This window comes from Peromyscus eremicus, chromosome 15, assembly GCF_949786415.1.
Source record: "Peromyscus eremicus chromosome 15, PerEre_H2_v1, whole genome shotgun sequence".
NCBI lineage: Eukaryota > Metazoa > Chordata > Mammalia > Rodentia > Cricetidae > Peromyscus > Peromyscus eremicus.
In genome coordinates, this window is record NC_081431.1 from 89,731,606 (window position 1) to 89,751,608 (window position 20,003).

Below are 20,003 nucleotides of genomic sequence, written 5' to 3' on the forward strand. Positions count from 1 at the left end.
TGCTGCAGGAGAAAACTCTCTGATAATGATTGGTGCTAGTAGAATATCATTAAGAATCACTTTATTAATTTTTAAAGATCAGTTGTATATTTTAAGTTTTGCCTTAAATTCCCCCCATTTTAATTTTAAGGACTGAATATAGAATTAATGTTACATTATACTTTGACATCTAGTGCAACAATCTTTTCCTTCCTCATATTCCCAGAATCTGTCTATGATAAAGTTTGTGGGAAATATTTACCTTACATTTGTAAGTTCACATTCAGATATATCTATATCTATATCTATATCTATATCTATATCTATATCTATATCTATAAAACAATCTCAATACACACAATGTGACATCATTTGTCTACTTTTTTTTCCCAACAACTGATGCTGACAAAAGCAGAGACTAATGATTCCCTTTACCAGAATCTGTTCTAATTCTGAAAATCAGATTGTCTGTTTTTAATCCATTGTCTATTGCCATGTCAGGAATTGTTTGTTCATCTGAGACCAGATAAAACTAGAGAAAATATTTCCTATCTATCTGAGATTTACTGGACTTGCTAGACAATTCAGGTTAAAAATCATTTCATTTATAATTTCTCTATTCCTTTCTAAGAATATCTGAGACAGAAACATCTGCTGATGCACTCTGATCTAGGCAGGATATATTTACTCCAGGACAAGAGCCTGAATAAAACCAATCTCTTTGCTTTTCTAGCTTTTGTACTTTACAATATGGTACTGAACATGAATATCTTTGCCTTTTACTAGTAAAGACAATTTATGCTTTAAATAAAATTTATGCCACTTAAACCTCACTGCACTTCTGAGGTATGGATTGATCTTTTCAAAATTATTCCACTTTTGTTGAATCAAAAAATATTTGAGAACACTAACTTAGTTGCATTGTGTAGCACCTCATGGCAGAGACAGATGATGTTCACTTGTTGTAGCTGGAGAATTTTTCTCCAGCTCCCATCGCCAAGTCCCGCCAGTCCCGGAACCCATTTATAAAATAAACACACAGAATCTTACATTATTTAAACTGCTTGGCCATTAGCTCAGGCCTATCATTGTCTAGCTCTCACTCTTATATTCAGCCCATTTCTATTAATCTTTACTTTGCCACGTGGCTTGTGGCTTACCAGTACTTTACATCTTCCTTGTCTTGGCGGTGGCTCCAGCCGGTCTCTCTCTCCTTCCTCCTTCCTCAATTCTCTTCTCTCCTTGTCCCGCCTATACTTCCTGCCCGGTCACTGGCCAATCAGTGCTTTATTTATATAGAGTGATATCCACAGCAACTTGTTTGGCAGGTAATGTTGTAGTGTTTATTTGACAGTTTATTATGTGTATAATAATAGCCCGTAATGCTATAACTTAGGGAATATAGCATAATACTGAAATGCTTTGTATATGATTACCCATCTTGAATTTTTTATGATCAGTGCTGAAATTAATTCTGTTACAAACAGAAAAATAAAAGAAGAGGTTAACAGAAAATTTCAATTACATTGTACAACAGATTTGTTTCCAAGGTGTTCACACTATTTCACCCGCTCACTAGTATTTGTGAATGTTCACTTCACCACATTCTTAATAGTAGTGACACTGATTTAATTTTCTGTCATAATGAAGTTATGTTACCCCAGTGCTTTTATTTGTTTAGATTAAAGGGGGCTATATTACCCTTTATCAGTATTGTGTTGTTCCTGTTTTTGAGACAGGGTTTCACTGTGTGTCCTGACTGTCAAGGAGCTTACTATGTAGACCAGGCTGGCCTCAGACTCACAGAGATTCATCTGCTTTTGCTTTCTGAGTGCTGCGATTAAAGGCATGCACCACCACTGTCTAGCCCTGAGTGTTTTTTTTCTAAATTGTGCATAATGTCCTTTTCCAAGACATTTAGTTGGTTGTATTTATCATCAATGATTTGTAGATGTCTTTTAAATATTCAGCTATTCTAACACTTTGGCCAATGAACAAGACATATCACATGAATATACACTCAAAAACTTAATAATAATGATAATAATAATAGAATAAAAATAGTAATTTGGCTGTAAATAAACTTATTATTTGGTCTATTTCATGTAAATGCTAGCTTAATCTGTCATCAACTATTTAATTGTGTTGTGATATTTGAAATCTGTCATTTATTATTTAAAAAAAATAACTTTCTTAAGGAAAACGTAAGTATCAAAGATGAAGGCATGATTCCTTTGAAACTTTATTGTAAACAAAATGTGGCTGTGTTTGTGTGAGTGTGTGTGTGTATGTGGTATGTGTACCTGGAGTTCTATTCTTTCTAGCATTTTAAATTGCATCATAATAGATAGTTACTGGTTTTAAAAGTCTTATCTTTCTTATGTATCCATTACAAAGAGTCATATAAAATTGTTCTACGAAAAACAGTTAATGTACACTAAATAGCCAATTACATTTTACTACTGAATTATTAAAATTACATTATAGGTTCAAATTTTAGAATGACCTTTACAGACATGTAATGTCATTCAAAGGGAAGTCTACCTTTTTTCTTATTTGACATGGTAAATAAATTTAATTTATAAGGGTAGGAGATAAACAGATTCAATTGACAACTGTTCAGTTGTGAAGTATGAGTAAGTACTGTAAGGCTACGTTCTTAAAGTGTGTGAATTTGATTAAATATAACAGAAAAACAAATGTGTCCTTTAATCATATTTAATTCTGCCTCTCCAAAACAAACAGTGACCTCATTGACTCTTTTAGCATTATTAACTATATTTTCAAATTACCAATGTGAAAAGATTACTAAAATAACGATTTGATAGAATGTGAAAATCCAGTCTAAATAATTTATAGTTCAGATTTCAAATGTCACACTACAAATTTAAAGAGTTGATGACAGATCAACCTTGTATTAACATAAAGGAGACCATATAATAAGTTTATTTATAGCAAAATTACTACTACTCTATTATTATTATTATTATTACTATTATTATTGTGCGTGTGTGTGTGTGTGTGTGTGTGTGTGTGTGTGTGTGTGTGTGTGTCTTATATGTGCTTCTTGTGCACCTGCAGGTATATGATCACCTGTGTGCAGGTGAAGTCCAGAGTGCAACGTTGAGTTTCTTTCTCCATCACTCTTCCACATTTTGACATTAGGGTCTTGCATTGACCCTGATAATTATAAATTTATCTGTAAACAGAGGCTTTTTTCTGTCCTGCCCTGTCTTGCGGCTGTTTTCACTCAGAGGCTTAATGTTACTTGTAAATGTTTGGCCATGCTTATTACTAGCTACCTCTTACATTTAAATTAATCCAGTTCTATGAATCTAAGTATAGCCATGTGGTTGTGGCATTACCAATCTGCTGACATGTTTCTTGGGAGGCTGGATGGTATCTCCCAGACTACACACTTCTTCTCCTACATCTCCGCTTGGATTACCTACATGGCTCTATCCTACCTTGACATAGGCCAAAGAAGCTTTATTTTTCAACCAATGAGAGCAACACATATTCATAGCATACAGAAAAACATCCGAAATCATTTATCTAGGCTGACTGACCAGTAAGCTGAAGGATCCTGATACTGAGGTTAAAATAACATCTATGGATTTATACTTGAGTGCAGTGTATCTGAAACAAGTCCTTTTGTTTGCACAGCAAACACTTACCAACTGTGCAATCTCCACAGTCCCACTAGGCACAATTATTGCTTTCATATTTTTGATGAAGCAAGAAAAGCATAGAAAGATTAAATAATTTGACCAAATATGTAACAGATGGGAAACAGTAGTCATGTTGGAATTAAAACCAAGAAGGATATCAGTAGAGTGTATGATCTCTCTTTATGAGATTTTGTACCAGCTTATACCATAAAATATGTTAACACACCCAAATTACCTCAAGATGGTTTCTGAAGCTTTTATGTTTTTGTTATAATTTTAAGAAATACTAAGAACTGAAAAGTGAGTGTCATAAAAAATTAGAGATGTTATTTCATAATCAATTGATCTATAAGGATACATTTGAAGAAATAATACAAAGAGAAGAAAATATGTACTCTCTGTTATGAAACATTATGTGGGAGGTCTTGGTGGGTTGGGCCAAGGTGCCCCAGTGGGTGTCGGAGACATACCATGCAGATGTAGTGGCAGGCTGTGGCATGGAGCAGTGGAAAGTTATTCACACCATGCTGATACATGTCCACGTGGAAAGTTTATTATCAGAGGGAGAGAGGAAAGAAGAGAAGAGAAGAGGAGAGGAGAGAAGAGGAGAGAAGAGGAGAGGAGGGGGGGAGAGAGAGAGTGAGAGTGAGAGATAGAAAGAGAGAGAAAAAGAGAGGGAGAGAGAGAAACAGAGAGGTGCATGATACCTCTGATGAGACCCGGGGAAGAGAGAGAGAACCAAGGGAAAGAAGTTTTTTCCTATAGATGACTTTACATAAGATGACATCAGGATGCTGGGCGGGTCCCCAAGAGAAGGTTCAGAATACTAACATTCTTCTGTTTCTGTTTTTGATTATTATAAAAAGGTGAGATATGGATAGCAAATTGGAGGAAATGAGGGTGCTAAATTCTCAAGACTCTTTCCTGCTGACAAGGGGCAAAGTGAGAGAAAGTTGGGAGTCAAGGTCATGTATGGCAGAATGTGTGAGTGAGGAAGCATTTAGTTAGCGATCATCCTGGAGACCCCTCAAGGGAGCTGAGAAGGCAAGCTAAGGAAAGAAAAATAGATTATTGTCATGACTAGCCATGGAAAAGCAAAAACTGTCAGAAAGAATGCAATGAAAAAGGGCCCTGATTGTACCAAAGAGGCAAGGGTGAATGAGAGAGACATGAGAGAAGATATGGCCTTCATTGAGACATCTTGGGAAACCAGATTCCAGTTGCTGGGTTGGTGCTGTCTTGAGCCTAGAGAGGCGGTACCAGTAGGAGAAGTCCTAGGAGCTTGGCAAGATGGCACACCAAACTGATGGATGACGTGTTGTCAGGGACCAAACACGAACCATAAAAAAGTACTAGCTGGGCAGAGAACAAGCCACAGGCCCTAAACCAGATGCCCCCAAAGATAAAGAACAGGTCAGGTAGGTCAGGTAGCATAGCAACAGAACAATGACCCCTGACCAGTGACCTTACCACCTAGCACAACACTCTGCAGCCTCAAGACTTGCATGTCTCCCTTCACCTGCACATAGGGCACGTCATGCACCCTTTCCCTCCTTCCTGCCTCCTCCTCCCATGCTATATAAGCCTTGCTGAGAAGAATAAAATTTGTAGCTTGAGAGAACCCTGTCTTGCTGTTTTCCTTTCGTGTCTCCCGATCCCTTTCATTCTCTCCCGCAGGTGGGTCACCCCATTGACATCCCACTGGCCGGGGCAACTGTACAGAAGTCTGTCACATCTGACGCTTCTCTGGATTTGGAAAATGTCACCATCCTGCAAAAGTGTCAACAAGTTAGGAGATATCAGAATTTTTATGAGTGTACATATGGGTGAAGTCAACCTGCTATTATTTGCTGGATTGGTGTCCTTGGTTGGTGTAGCAGCTGGTGGTATATCTGGAGGGTCTTTGAGGGTTTGGCCTTGGGACAAGTTGGGCAGGAGGAATGTATCTGTGCAGGAACCTGCAATTGTCTATAAAACAACTGGAACAGATTTATATCTTGGTGTCATAGCAAAGGTTTGGCTTTGGGTTAGAAGGTATGAGCATTTTTTCCAGGGTCTAGTTTTAGCCCAGTGAAACACATCTTTAAATCTATAGCCAGGGGAAATTTACTGAATGGAAGTGGTTGAGTGAGTGAAGAAGGAGGAGGGAGGCTTCCATACCCTTTCCCATACTAGCCTGTTTCTAAAAGCTGGGACAAGTAAAGACCACAGAAATCTTGGAGTTGGGGAAGAGATCTGTTAATACTGGTAAACATCATCAGATCTGAGATGAATAGGTTAATGAACAGAAGTGAAAAAGCTTTCCCATCTTCATATAAACAAACCTTAAAGTACCTCTTTTATCTAATTCACCAGAAGATACAGAGAGAAGTCATTGCAAAACAAGCTTATCTCTTTTTTAGTCTGGGAGCAAGGTGAACTGTATGAACTGTGTCTAGGCTTAGTATTAGCTCTAAGAAAATGAGACCTTTGAATTTTACATAAAGTATTGAAAAGGCAGCTGAAAAAAGCATGGCCATTAAATGGCATCAAATATCTGAGAAGGATAAATTGTAACTGAGTGCAGACCAAGCAGCTTCTGAATCTATTAAAATGACAGAGACTCATCCATACCCAATTAGCCACACCCAGGTCTCCATATTGTTGGAGGCAAAGTATCATAACAGCATCAATCTTTGGCTGCCAGGTCCATAAGGTGGGAGTTTTTTCTGTGAAAGAGGGACATAGGGAAGACTGATCTTACATTGTCTAGGCAAAAGGGTTGCAATCAATTCTCCTCTGATATCCTGCTGTTTATCCACAATCTGGCTGGGTCCTGGGGACTGGTGTCACATTGGAACAGCTTGACCAGAGGTCAAAGTTGCCATAATCTAGGTGGACATCGTGGTGCCTTGTAATCTTCTTCAGAGACCTTGGGTCACTGCTGGGATCTGGGAGTCTGTCTGATATAATAAGATTTATGATCAATATTTTAAATGCCATATTCTGTAGATCTTTGAGCATTTGAAGACTGCCTTGTCCATCAGGTATGAATGACTGACTATCATCTTGCATTCACTAACAGTCTTCAATATGTTAGCATCTTTCATAAGACTAGTACTTACTGTCTCCTGAGAAGGCAATGATGAGTGACAGGAGAAAGATTTCAGAGTCAAATGGGAACAGAAAAAAGGGGTTTGTGAGTTGGGGTGTGGCCCAACTCTGGGGTAAGGACCCTCTCAGGGGACTAGAAACTCCAGTATAGAATATATGTGTGTGTGTGTGTGTGTGTGTGTGTGTGTGTGTGTGTATGTGTGTGTGTGTATACACACATATATATATAGTTTATCAAATATCTTATTTATCAAACATATGTTGTCATTTATTTAAATTCTCTAGAAGCTTGGTGTTGAACAATTGGCAAAGACATAGGTGTAAATCTCCAAATTAGCTTTTGTTAATGTGAACAGATAAATTTCATACCAATCTAAGATATCTGAGGCTTATTGTTTCCTTATTTAGAAGGAGATAAAATGAACAGAGAGCTTCTTAGGACTAAATGTATTTTTTTTAACCTTAGTAAACCTCTGTAAATGATGGCTGCCAGCCATATGAGTGTCTACATCATGATGAGGTTGGGGAACAAAATCAAATGTTATTTAGGGCTAAATTTGAGAGCATATATAAACTAAATCTAGACATATAGGTTTCCCAATTAGTTACAGCTTAACAAAATTAACAAGGACATGGAGGCTTATATTCTTAAGCCTGAACAGACCTTGAATAAGGAGAGACATTTTTCAAACCATTGGGCAATGATATCTGCATCTATTACCATTTTAAGGCCCTGTAGTTTTGAGCTTATCTTTGAGTACATCCAGATTATAATCCTGAATGATTTATATAGAAATAATAATTTCTTAAGGTCATGTAATACCTCTTTGTTTTTGCATAAAGAAGGTCAAGTGTCTTATCTTATTGCAGAACCATTTTAATAAATAAATCTATCAACTGACAACTTTAGGTCCAGTTCCCTAGTTTATCAATGGGCATTAGGTAGCTGTTTTGTCCCATTTGTCAGGAGCTTTACCTTTAATTTAGCCTCTTAGCTTATTGTGGGAACAGGGCGCACAGGATGATATATTCTTTACCATAATTGCCTCAAGATGAAACAGGACACAGCTGGTCATAGCCCAGGGATGCTGAAAGGCTAGTCAAAGGTAAGGAGGGAATTTAGGCAATGGGGTATTTATCAGAAGTGTATGGTCATCTGATCTAGCTGTAGAGACCGTGAACAATTACATTTGGTTGAACTGGTTCACACCACATCAGCCTTCAGCAAGTCCAGAGCACGTGGTCATTTGGAGCAGGTTGTAGTCAGTAACCATGCATCTGCCAGCCAAGGGGAAACCTGCTGAAGCAGATAGACTAGAGACAACAGTTAAAATTTATGAAGCTATTTGGAATCTTTAGGCCTACAGCCTTAGTAATTGGGAAGATGAGGATTTTGAAAGCTCAAGCTATACTGTTGTAGTTATCTGGAGTCCTTTTGACCTCTGTGAAGTGGATCCAATGGCTTATTTTGATCCTCTGAGGCGTATATGAATTTTTGTTTTACACAAGGACATAAAAGTTTTAAAAATATTAGTATTATCAATCTGTATTCAAGTCCATATCATAGAAAAGCAGGCAATGGGTATCTTTAAAACAGCAGGAATAGACTCATACCCTTGAGTCCTAGCAACATTACAGATTTATGTTAAAAGCATATACATTTTTGTTTAGAGAGAGTCAGATATAGATTGGATAGAGATGTCTCTGGCTTCATGAGAAATTTAAGTTTATATTTAGAAGACAACCAAAGAAAATCTAAAATCTTAAGTTTGTAACCCAAATAGTATCAGAATTCTATTAATGTAGACTCTGAACTTTTGGAATCTTAATATAACAATATTATAGAAGAGAAAAGTTATCTGAAGCATTTGAATCATCTACTTGTATCTTTGTAACTGCTGTTGATATCTTGAATCATCTTTAAAGACCCTAAAAGCTTGTATGAACTTTTATATCTTAGAACATGTTTTATCAAGAGACCTAGAAGCTTTAGAAAAAGTGAGGCTTGATTTATATATATATAAAACAAGCTGGATGTTTGTGGAGGTTATCACCTGGCAAAACTGTTAAATTCTACCTAGGGCTAGCAAAGGAAGAGCCATAGTCAAACCCTAGAGCCAGCTTTTCAATAAAGATCAGCATAAAACAATTTTAACATTATGTACATCAAAAAGACATTTGAACTTGTGCTAACCCTAATCTAGTAATCATAGCTCAGGGATAAATTCTGAGCCAGCCCCATCCACAGGAAACTTGTAAGCCTGGCACCACTATCCTCTTGCAGCTGGGGCCCCTCCCTGGTAAGCTGGAGGCTAGCCAGAGAGAGGGACCAACCAAGGCTGAGGCCAAGGTGCCGGGCACCCCACCCATGCTTGAGCCAAGGACAGGATGTGACTTCCTGTTGTCCTTAGTAAATATATCATATGACGTGAGGTCATATGATCCTTCCATCTTTGACTTTAGTCAAGATGGCACCTGCCTAGCCAAGTGATTGCTCCTGTGAGTGTTCACATGGGCTTTTTTTTTTCTTTCAAGACATATGGAACACATAAACTCAGGCATTCATAAGTCAATCAGAAACACATTCATGTGGTCACATCAATCACACATTTCAATCCTAACATACGAAATAAACATTTTTATCAGAATGATGGACAAAACTTCCCAGGAAACTGTCAGCTGACCTACTTAAAAAGCCAGAGATAAGAATTTACAGACCTGCAAGCGTAGACTGAAAGGCAGCACAGTGGAAGAAAGTGAGAAAGGAACAGAAGACAAGGGAGACATTCTGGGTCTCCCAAGACTCACTAGTGGCAGCAGAGGGAAGGCAAGCTGCCAGGGCTAGGGGCTCAGCTCCATGTGGTTTACCCTGAACAGAGACAGTGGCAGGAGGAGGAGGGAGAAGAGTAGGAGACTGACAGTTTGAACAAAAGCATGAGGGAGCAGGCAGTAAGGAAGGAATCCAAGGGGTAGGAGAGCAAATAGGAAAAGGACAGAGGTTAGTGGCAGAAGTGATAAAGGTAGAGATGTGCTGGGAGGCTCATTTTTCATGAGTGAAGTAGAGAAAAATCAAGCTGGCTGAGCTTCCAGTGTCCCAGAGGCTCAATGAGAATCAATGACAGCACAGGCTAGTTAATGGATTGTCATCCAAAGATCTAGGGGCCATGAAGTTAGTGGGCACAAGCTGTCCCATATGCCATTGCATAGGAACAGGGGCCAGAGGGCTGAAAGCTCAAGACTTGTGGTGCCCGGTACTGGGTCTTTTAAGCAAGGCTGAAAGGCAAACACAACCATGATCAAGATTATATGAATCCTCACTCTTGGAAAATAGTCAAAGGAATAGATAGGGGGCTTACCAATTATGAAGTGCCTGATGAAGGTTCCAGAGATCCCAGCACATCTCAGAGTCCTCACAGGCAGGAGAAAGGACCAGGAAGGCCTCTGTGGAGTCGTGTATGGTGATGTTTTATTTGTGATGAAATGTGATTTTATTTGTATGTTAATAAAGTTGCCTGAAGATCAGAAGTCACCTCGAGCCATAAGCGGAAGTCAGGCTGTGGTAGCACACGCCATTAATCTGATCACATGGCAGACAGAGTCTCTGTGGTCAAGGACACATCCAAAGCAAGGTGACCTGAACTTTTAATCCCAGTACCAACCATAGAGACCTGGAGGTCTGTGTAGACAGGCAGTGATGAGGAAATCATGTGATTGGGTTTAGAGCCAATGAGAAGGCAGAACAGAAAGGCAATAAAAGACAGGACACAGGAAGGAGGTCTCTCTCTCTGAGGGGAAGGATAGCAGCGAGTGGTAAGATAAAGGCTCTGATCTCTTGGGCTTTTAAGTCTATTTGGCTCTGTATTTCTTACTTACTAAGACCATTTAGAATTTTATCTACAGTCGTGTAGCACCAATGTTATGAAATGGCATTCGGAAGGCCGTGGTGGATTGGGCCAAGGTGCCTTGGTGGGTGAGTGAGACACATTATGTAGAAGAGGCAGCAGACTGCCAGCATGGAGCAGTGGAAATTTACTCACACCGTCCAGACACATGTCCATGTGGAAAGTTAATTATTAAAGGGAAAGAGGAAAGGAGAGGAGGAGAAGAAGAAGAAGAAGAAGAAGAAGAAGAAGAAGAAGAAGAAGAAGAAGAAGAAGAAGAAAGAGAGAGAGAGAGAGAGAGAGAGAGAGAGAGAGAGAGAGAGAGAGAGAGAGAGTTGTGTCCTACCTCTGGTGAAAACGGGGAGAGAGAGAGAGTGAAGGGGGAGGAGATTTTTCTTGCAGGGGATGTTAGATAAGATGATTTCAGGATGCTGGACAAGTGCCCAAGAAGTGGTTCAGAATACTATCACTCTCTCCACTCTAGACTTTTTTCAGCAATTCCATTCAAATACACTTTAGACTTTTAAGTAATTTTCCAATATATGAATGAACAAAATTACAATTAGTTTACTAGGTTCTATACTTGAACTATTTTGGAATATTGTATTCATTTATCTACTTTCCATTCCTAATTTTTCATATTTTTCTAGTGTCCATATTAGATGGTGGTAATTAAGAATAAAAGTCAAGACTTATTAAGATGGCAATTGTATTTAATTTTTTATGGGAGCTGAATCTGCTTCTTATACCATTATTTACACAGTTTGCAATTTAACCACAAGGATCAGTGTGCATTACCCTTTCCATTATGAAACCATAAAATATTTGTATTTGTTTTTATTTTCAGCATTACTAAACAGCCTACTGTACTATTTCTCTGCATGGTACATTCTAAGAACTCAACCTGTCACCTACTTTTTAAAGGAGAATTGTAAAATACCCCATTTATTTTAATTGTGAAAGGAAAATATAATTTAAAACATATGTTTTATAGTGCTAGGTCTGATTATTGTCTATGATTCATTTCTAATGAAAAATTGAAACTTGTAATCATAAAAACTAAGCATTATATAAGAATAAATGTAATGTGCAAAAAGTGGACTAAAGAAATCAAGGGAAACATAGCTTTTGACATTCTGATATGAGAGCGTGGGAGAGAACTAATTTCAGAAGAAAATTTCAGCTACTCTGAATTGTTCCCCACTAACAAATACTTGCAACTCTTAGTGTATCAAATATATTAATAGTTTAAAAGTACTAAGAATGAATTTTGATCATTGTTCAATACATTACATGCAGTGTAATACCCTTTAGTGATACTGGTCCATAGCAGAGAGCCACAATCCCTAACCTTCCAGCCATTTGGAGAATAAGTTCTTCACATGATATCATGTGCCATGTTCCTAATCATCTCATATGTGCATTTTTCTCTTGTTACTGGGTTCATTTATATGGTTGTTAGTTTATAGTCACATTATATTTTATTTATGCGTGTGAGAATACACACACTTTAATGATTCTACTCTTCTGGAGAATGTTAAAATTTGATAGCACTTAAAGTTTTACTTTTGCGTCTTTAAACAGATCACTGGGACACAACATTTAGTTGCTGTTACAAGTTTCATCCCACATTTTTCATTTTTTCAGATGTATCAACTCAGCCAGGCTTCGGCTTTTAAACCTTAGTTTTTCTTAGGTTGAAATGTATACTTTTTTTGTTTGTTTGTTTTGAGACAGGGTTTCTCTGTGTAGTTTTGGTGCCTGTCCTAGATCTTGCTCTGTAGACCAGGCTGGCGTCGAATTCACAGAGATCTGCCTAACTCTGCCTCTCAAGTCTGGGATTAAAGGCATGCACCACCGCCACCCAGCTGAAATATATACTTGATGAAAGGGTATGACTTGTGGAAAAATTGTAACCATTACTGAATTCGTTTTAACATCAAAGAAGATACTTATTTGTTCAATAACTACCTTACTTCCTACTCTTCAGTAGAATTAAATAAAATTAAACTATTTTGTATTATAAGTGGAAAGAATTGGATTGATGACTTATGTGGGAATTTGAGCAAAGACAAATTATACAGATACAGAAATAACTTTTTAAGTAATAGAAGAAAAAATATCTTCCTTAACATTAAAATATATTCACTGTTGAAAAATGCACACTTGACAAGCATATGCATTTCTTGAGTATACATACCAGATTATAATCTACACAAACATCATAGACTTTAATAAGAATACATTGTATGTTCACATTGTCTTTCAAAATAAAAATAGGTTGCCCTGCTCTAAGACCATGTATACTAATGTAAAACTCTGTTTTGGATGGTTAGTGATATTCTAGGATTATGCATCTTAGTAAGATGTTTGTAGCTTACTGATACTCTGGTGCAAAATAAACTGAGTTCATTTAACCTATTTGGAAAGCTACCAAATTATGGATTACTGCAGTGCTCATGATATAATTCACTATGTTTTCAAAATGCACAACATATATGAAAATTGTATTGGATGCTATGTCTGCTAATATTTCAAAAACCAGAAACTTTGACAGTTTTTTAAGAGATAATGTATAAAGAATAATAGTCTAGCATAGAAATCCAAATTTTACAGATTCTAAAATCTTGAAAGCATGATTTTAAAATTTCTTTTTACATATGGTGATCTACTTTTTATTATGCTTTCAACATAAGTCTTTCCTTTTTCCTGTTTCTCCAACTTGACTTCATTCATAGAGAACGTAAACATCACATGTCTTTTGCCCAATATTGTGTGGTATCTTTTTTTACTTTTACTTATGTTTTCATTTGTGTTAGCACAAAGTAGTTAATGATTTTATAGAATACTTGATGATTATTTTTATATTAATAATTACTATTTAAATTTGTAAAGAACTATAATTCATGATAATTTGAAAACATTTCTGAAAAAATCTTAGAAATCATATGATACCTATTTTACTTATGTATGTGAAAAAGGGCATGACTACCTAATGTGATTTATCAAGGGTAAAATTATTGCTCACTTAAAGAATTTTGACTTTCTACCAAAATAAAACACTGTAGACACTGGCACACTTCCTGAACAGATTCATTTTCTGAAAATATTATACTCACTTGACATGTACACTTTCTTTTTAATTTATTTTCTTTCTGTTTTGTATGTTATGTACATGTGGAGTACATATAAGGGATTCTGCAAGTGTTGTATCTCTGCACATAAATATGGAGATGAGAGCAGGTCTCCAGTGTTGTCCTCTTTATAATAGCCTTGAAAATAGGGCCTCTCACTGAACTCTTTTGGCTAGCCTGATATTCACACATAAATTCTCATCAGCCAGACTCTGTCCCACAATGCTAGGGTAACAGTTCCCCTATGGTTGCTAGGGATTTGAGAACAGGTTATCATTTTGCCTAGCAAGCACAATTTCACACTGAGCTATCTTTTCAGCTTCCCACTGATGATTTCATACTGAATCTTTGCCATTTTTCTGGAATAGTGTTAAACTTTGGTGATGCCTTGTGAATTGCACACAACTTGGATTCTGTTTTTTTTCAGCTCAACTAAAGAAGAAGAAATGATCTTACAAAGAGATAGTGCAACCTTGCTAAGTTCTGTAAATAAATGGTGAAAGAAAACAAACAAAAAAACCTAGCCAGAACATGTAGGAACTTAGCCCTGTCTGTATTAATGGAAAAGTTAGAAAATTCACAGATGACAGAAAATATAAATGCAGTTCCTGGAAAACATTTTTCCTTGAAAATTATACATGAAAGATTTTTGCAAGCTCATTGAAGAGCTTTAAGGACTAGGCTATTATTGACAAAGTAGATATGAAGTTGTTTTTCAGGGGAAATGTGGTGACTCTAAGTTTTCAGGCAGATACATATATGGGCAAATTTGAAGGTACCTAGGTAGAGAACTGGCAAGCAATTGAAGCTTCCGATGAAGTACTTTACTTGAGAGAAAATCATGAAAAACACCAACCACAAGTTTGTCAAGTTTTAGTAGAGTCAAATCTCAATAATTTGCCTTCAATATCAGAGTATTGCCACTCTGCCTCCTCATAGTCCTTGACTCTAAAATTAGTACCAATATCTGTCAACAAATCAATACTGTAATTTCTTGTAAATTCTACATTTTGTGTAGAATTTTTAACAAAAACTACATACACTAAATATCTGACTTTTTAAAATATAATCCTCATTGAAGTATGATCCTAATTAATCTTAACAATAAAAACCTGGAGTCAGATACCAAGGGTGAAAGCTGAAAGATCAGAGAAGCAGAGCAGCAGCTTCTCAAGAGTTCTTACCTCTACAAATCCTCAGACCAAATGGGGGCAGGAACCTGACTCCACCAGTCTTATATTCCTGTCTCCACCTCCCTAGTGCTGAGATTAAAGGCATGGACCACCACTGCTGGATTCTGTTTCTCTTTGAGACTGCTTCAGTCTCATGTAGCCCAGGGTGGCCTGTGAACTACTGATCTTCCTGCTTCCTCCTCCCAAGTGCTGGGATTAAGGGTGTGTGCCACCACCACCTGGCCTCTATGGTTAACAAGTAACTAACTCTGCCCTCTGATCTTCAGGCAAGCTTTATTTGTCAGAATACACATACACACAAATCACACAATGAATCATAGTATAGTAGACTACAAATATTCTAAGATATTTTTGTAACCTTAAATTTATTTTTCTTCTTTGTTTATTCATTCATTAATATATTTGTGTGTGTGTGTGTGTGTGTGTGTGTGTGTGTGTGTGTGTGTGTGTATGTGTGCGGTTCCATCTCAAGGAAAGAAAAGGCTTTAAGTTTAATTAAAAAGGGATGGGTGGGAGGTGAGTGATTCTTCTCTTACCCAGAGAGTTCTGCCTTCATGACCTAGGCTCTGGGACACAACTCATGTCCAGAACCACCACCCACTACTGCTCAAGTTGCTGGCCAGCAAGGAAGACTCCTGTGGGAGGGTTCCCCCACAAACCCCCCCTGGACCCTGTAATCTACAAGACCCATATCCTACCCTAAACACATCAAACCCCCTGCAATCTCAGTGGCTTCCTGGGACACAGAATCCACCAACTCTGATTAGACCAAGAGGTGAGAGACTCTTCTCCCATCCAGAGAGTCCTGCCACTAGGACCAAGTCACTGGGATACAACCCATGCCTGGGAACCACCACTCATCACTGCCCTGGGGGCCAGCCAGAAGGGAAGACCTCCTATGAGCAGACTTCCCCAACAGAAAACCCCCATTGGACCTTGAAATATGCAAGACCCACACACTACCCCAAGCCCTCATATTGCCCTGTGACCTCAATGTCTTCCTGAGACACAGAATCAACCAGCTCCAGGTAGACCAAGAACCATTATTGAGGCACAGACACAGCAAGCACAGATTGGGCCAAGGCAGCTTGCTCAGACACAGGCACCTCTTGCACCTATTGGAGGAAGAGATGTGTAGATGCCAGTGCAAAAATACATATAACAACATACAGAAGAATATAGCATCATCAGAACCTAGCGGTTTTACAACAGTAAGACCTGAACATCACAACATAGAAGAAACAGAAGAAAGTGACCTTAAAAATAACTTTATCAAGCTGATAGAGGGCTTTAAAATGGAAATGAAAAATAACTTTAAAGAAATTGAGAAAAAGATAAACACGAATTTGGAAGAAATCAATAAATCCCTTAAAGAAAGCCAAGAAAACCATGAAAAAGCAATTAAACTGGTGAAGGAAATTAAGACCTGAAAATTGAAATAGAAGCAATGCAATGAAGAAGACACAAACAAAAGGAATGCTGGAAATAGAAAATCTGAGTAAATAAACAAGAGCTACATATGCAAACATAACCAACAGAATACAAGAGATGGAAGAGAGAATCTCTGGCATGGGGGATACAATAGAGGAAATAGATTCATCAGTCAAAGAAAACACTAAAGCCAAAAAAGTCATAACACAAAAATTTCAGGAAATCTTGGACACCATGAAAAGGCCAAATCTAAGAATAATAGGGATAAAAGATGACGAAGAAGAAGAAGAAGAAGAAGAAGGAGGAGGAGGAGGAGGAGGAGGAGGAGGAGGAGAAGGAGGAGAAGGAGGAGAAGACCAACTCAAAGGCACAGAAAAACATATTCAACAAAATCATGGAAGAAAACTTTCCCAACATAAAGAAGAAAGTAACTATGAAGATACAAAAAGCTTATAGGATATCAAATAGACTAGATCCACCCCAAAAGTCCCCTCACCACATAATAATTAAACCACTAAACACACAAAATAAAGAAAGAATTTTAAGAGCAACAAAGAAAAAGTCCAAGTGACTTGTAAAGGCAGATCCATCAGAATAATACCCAACTTCTCAATGGAGACTTTGAAAGCCAGAAGATCCTGGACAGATGTAATACAGACACTAAGAGACCACTGATGCCAGCCTAGACTACTATACCCAGCAAAACTTTCACTCACCATAGACAGAGTGAACAAGACATTCCAAGACAAAACCAGATTTAAACAATATCTTTCCAAAAATTCAGCCCTACAGAAAGTATTAGAAGGAAAATTCCAACCTAAGGAAGCCAGATGCACCTACAAAAACACAGGCAATAAATAACCCCACAGCAGCAAATCCCAAAGAAGGGAAATACACATATACACACTCCTGTGGCAGGGTCCTGTGCTATTGTTCCCTTTAGAAAAAGGGCCAAGTAGGCACAGAATCAATGACACAGACTCTGGGAGGATGTCAAAACAATAAGCTCAGTTTATTCAGGAAAAGGCAAGCCTTATATACCTTCCATCCAACCCTGGAGGAAGGTCTGATGAATGTGCATCTGCTGGTGTGACATAGCTGCCTCTCATTGGTCCAGGTCATCTCCAGATCATGTCTCAGGTGCTGTTGCTAAGGCACTTAGGCAGACACAGGTTGGCTCTCAGAAAGTATCTTTTTTACTGGTTTGGGCCAGCTGACCCTCAAGCCTATTAGGGATGAGTTATCCTACACACTACCACCAAAACATAACAGGAATTAACAATCACTGATCATTAATATCCCTTAATAGCAATGGACTAAATTCGCCTATAAAAAGTCACAGGCTAACAGAATGGATATGGAAACAGCATCCACCCTTCTGCTGCATACAAGAAACACACCTCAAATTCAAAGAAAGACCCTACCTCAGAGTAAAAGATGGGGAAAATACTTTCCAATAAAATGGATTTAACAAGCAAGTTGGTGTAGATATCCTAATATTTAATAAAATAGACTTAAAACTAAAATCTATTGAAAGAGTTTGGGAAGGACATTACATATTTATCACAAGGAAAATCCACCAAGATGAAGTCTCAATCCCAGACATTTATGCCCCAAATAGAAGGGCATCCATATATGTAAAAGAAACTTTAGTAAAGCTTAAATTACATATCAAACCCCACACACTAGTAGTGGGAAACTTCAGCACCCTACTTTTACCAGTGGACAGATTTGCCAGACAGAAATTTAATAGAGAAATAAGGAATCTGACAGATGTTATGACTCAAATATACTCAATAGATATCTACAGAATATTCCACCCTAACACACACACAAAAATATACCTTCTTCTTAGCACCCCATGGAACCTTCTCTGAAACTGACCACATACTCAGTCATAAAGCAAATTTCAATAGATAAAAAAAAAATTGGAATAACTTCCTGTATTTTATTGGACTACCATGGCTTAAAGTTAGATTTCAACAACAAAAATTACAGAAAGCCTGTAATCTCATGGAAACTGAATAATGTTCAACTGAATCACCAATAGGTCAAGGAAGAAATAAAGAAAGAAATTAAAACCTTCCTAGAATTCAATGAAAATAATTGTACTATATACCCAAACTTATGGAACACTATGAAAGCAGCTTTAAGATGAAAATTCATAGTACTAAATGCCCACATAAAGAAGTTGGAGAAATCTTACACTAGCTACTTAACAGCACACCTAAAAGCTCTACAACAGGGTCCATGGGATTGGGATTCATCCCTGGTGCATGAATGGGCTTTTTTTGAGCCCAATGCCTGTGATGGAACACCTTACACACTGTTGGTGCAGGGGGAGGTACTTGGACCAGCCTCAACTGAATGTACCAAACTCTGTTAACTCCCCATAGGGGGCCTTGCCTTGGAGGAGGTGAGAATGGAGGTTGGGATGGGAGGGAAGGCTGGGGGAAGGGAGGAAGGAAGAGAGTGGAATCTGTGATTGATATGTTAAATGAATATAAAATTTCTAAATAATAAAAAATGAAAAAATACCTCTAGAACAAAAAGACACAAACTCACCCAGGAAAAACAGACACCAGGAAATAATCAAATTGAGGGCTAAAATCAATAAAATAGGAACAAAGAGAATAAAACAAAGAATTAATGAAACCAAGAGATGGTTCTTTGAGAAAATCAAGAAGACAGACAAGCCCTTATCCAAACTAACCAACAGGCAGAGATAGAACATTCAAATTAACAAAATCATAAATGAAAAGGGAGACATAATAACAGATAGTGAGGAAATCCAGAGAATTATCAGATCATACTTAAAAAACCTGTACTCCACAAAATTGAGACATTTAAAAGAAATGGGCATTTTTTTGGATAGGTACCATATACCAAAATTAAATCAAGACCAGATTAACCATTAAATAGACCCATAACCCCTAAGAAAATAGAAACAGTCATTAAAAATTCTCCAAACAAAAAACAGCCCAGTACCAGTGCAGAATTCTACCAGAATTTCAATGAAGAATACCAATATTCTTCAAATTATTCCATACAATAGAAACAGAAGGAACATTACCAAACTCTTTTTTATGAGGCTACAGTTACACAGATACACAACCACATAAAGATGTAACAAAGAAAGAGAGTTACAGACCAATTTCCCTCATGAACATTGAAGCAAAAATACTCAATAAAATACTGGCAAATGGAATCTAAGAACACATCAAAGAAATTATTCACCGTGATCAAGTAAGCTTCATCCCAGACATGCAAGGATGGTTCAACATATGAAAATCTTTCAATGTAACACACTACGTAAACAAACTTAAAGGAAAAAAATAACCCACATGATCTTCTCATTAGATGCTGATAAAGCTTTCAATAAATCCAACACCCCTTCATGATAAAGATCTTGGAGAGAACAGGAATACAGGGAACATACCTAAACATATTAAATGCAATTACAGCTAGCTGACAGCCAACAAAAAAATTAAATGGAGAGAAACTCAAAGCGATTCCACTAAAATCAGAAACAAGACAAGGCTATACACTCTCCCCATATCTGTTCAATCTAGTACTTGAAGTTCTAGCTAGAGCAAAAAGACAACAAAGGAGATCAAGCAG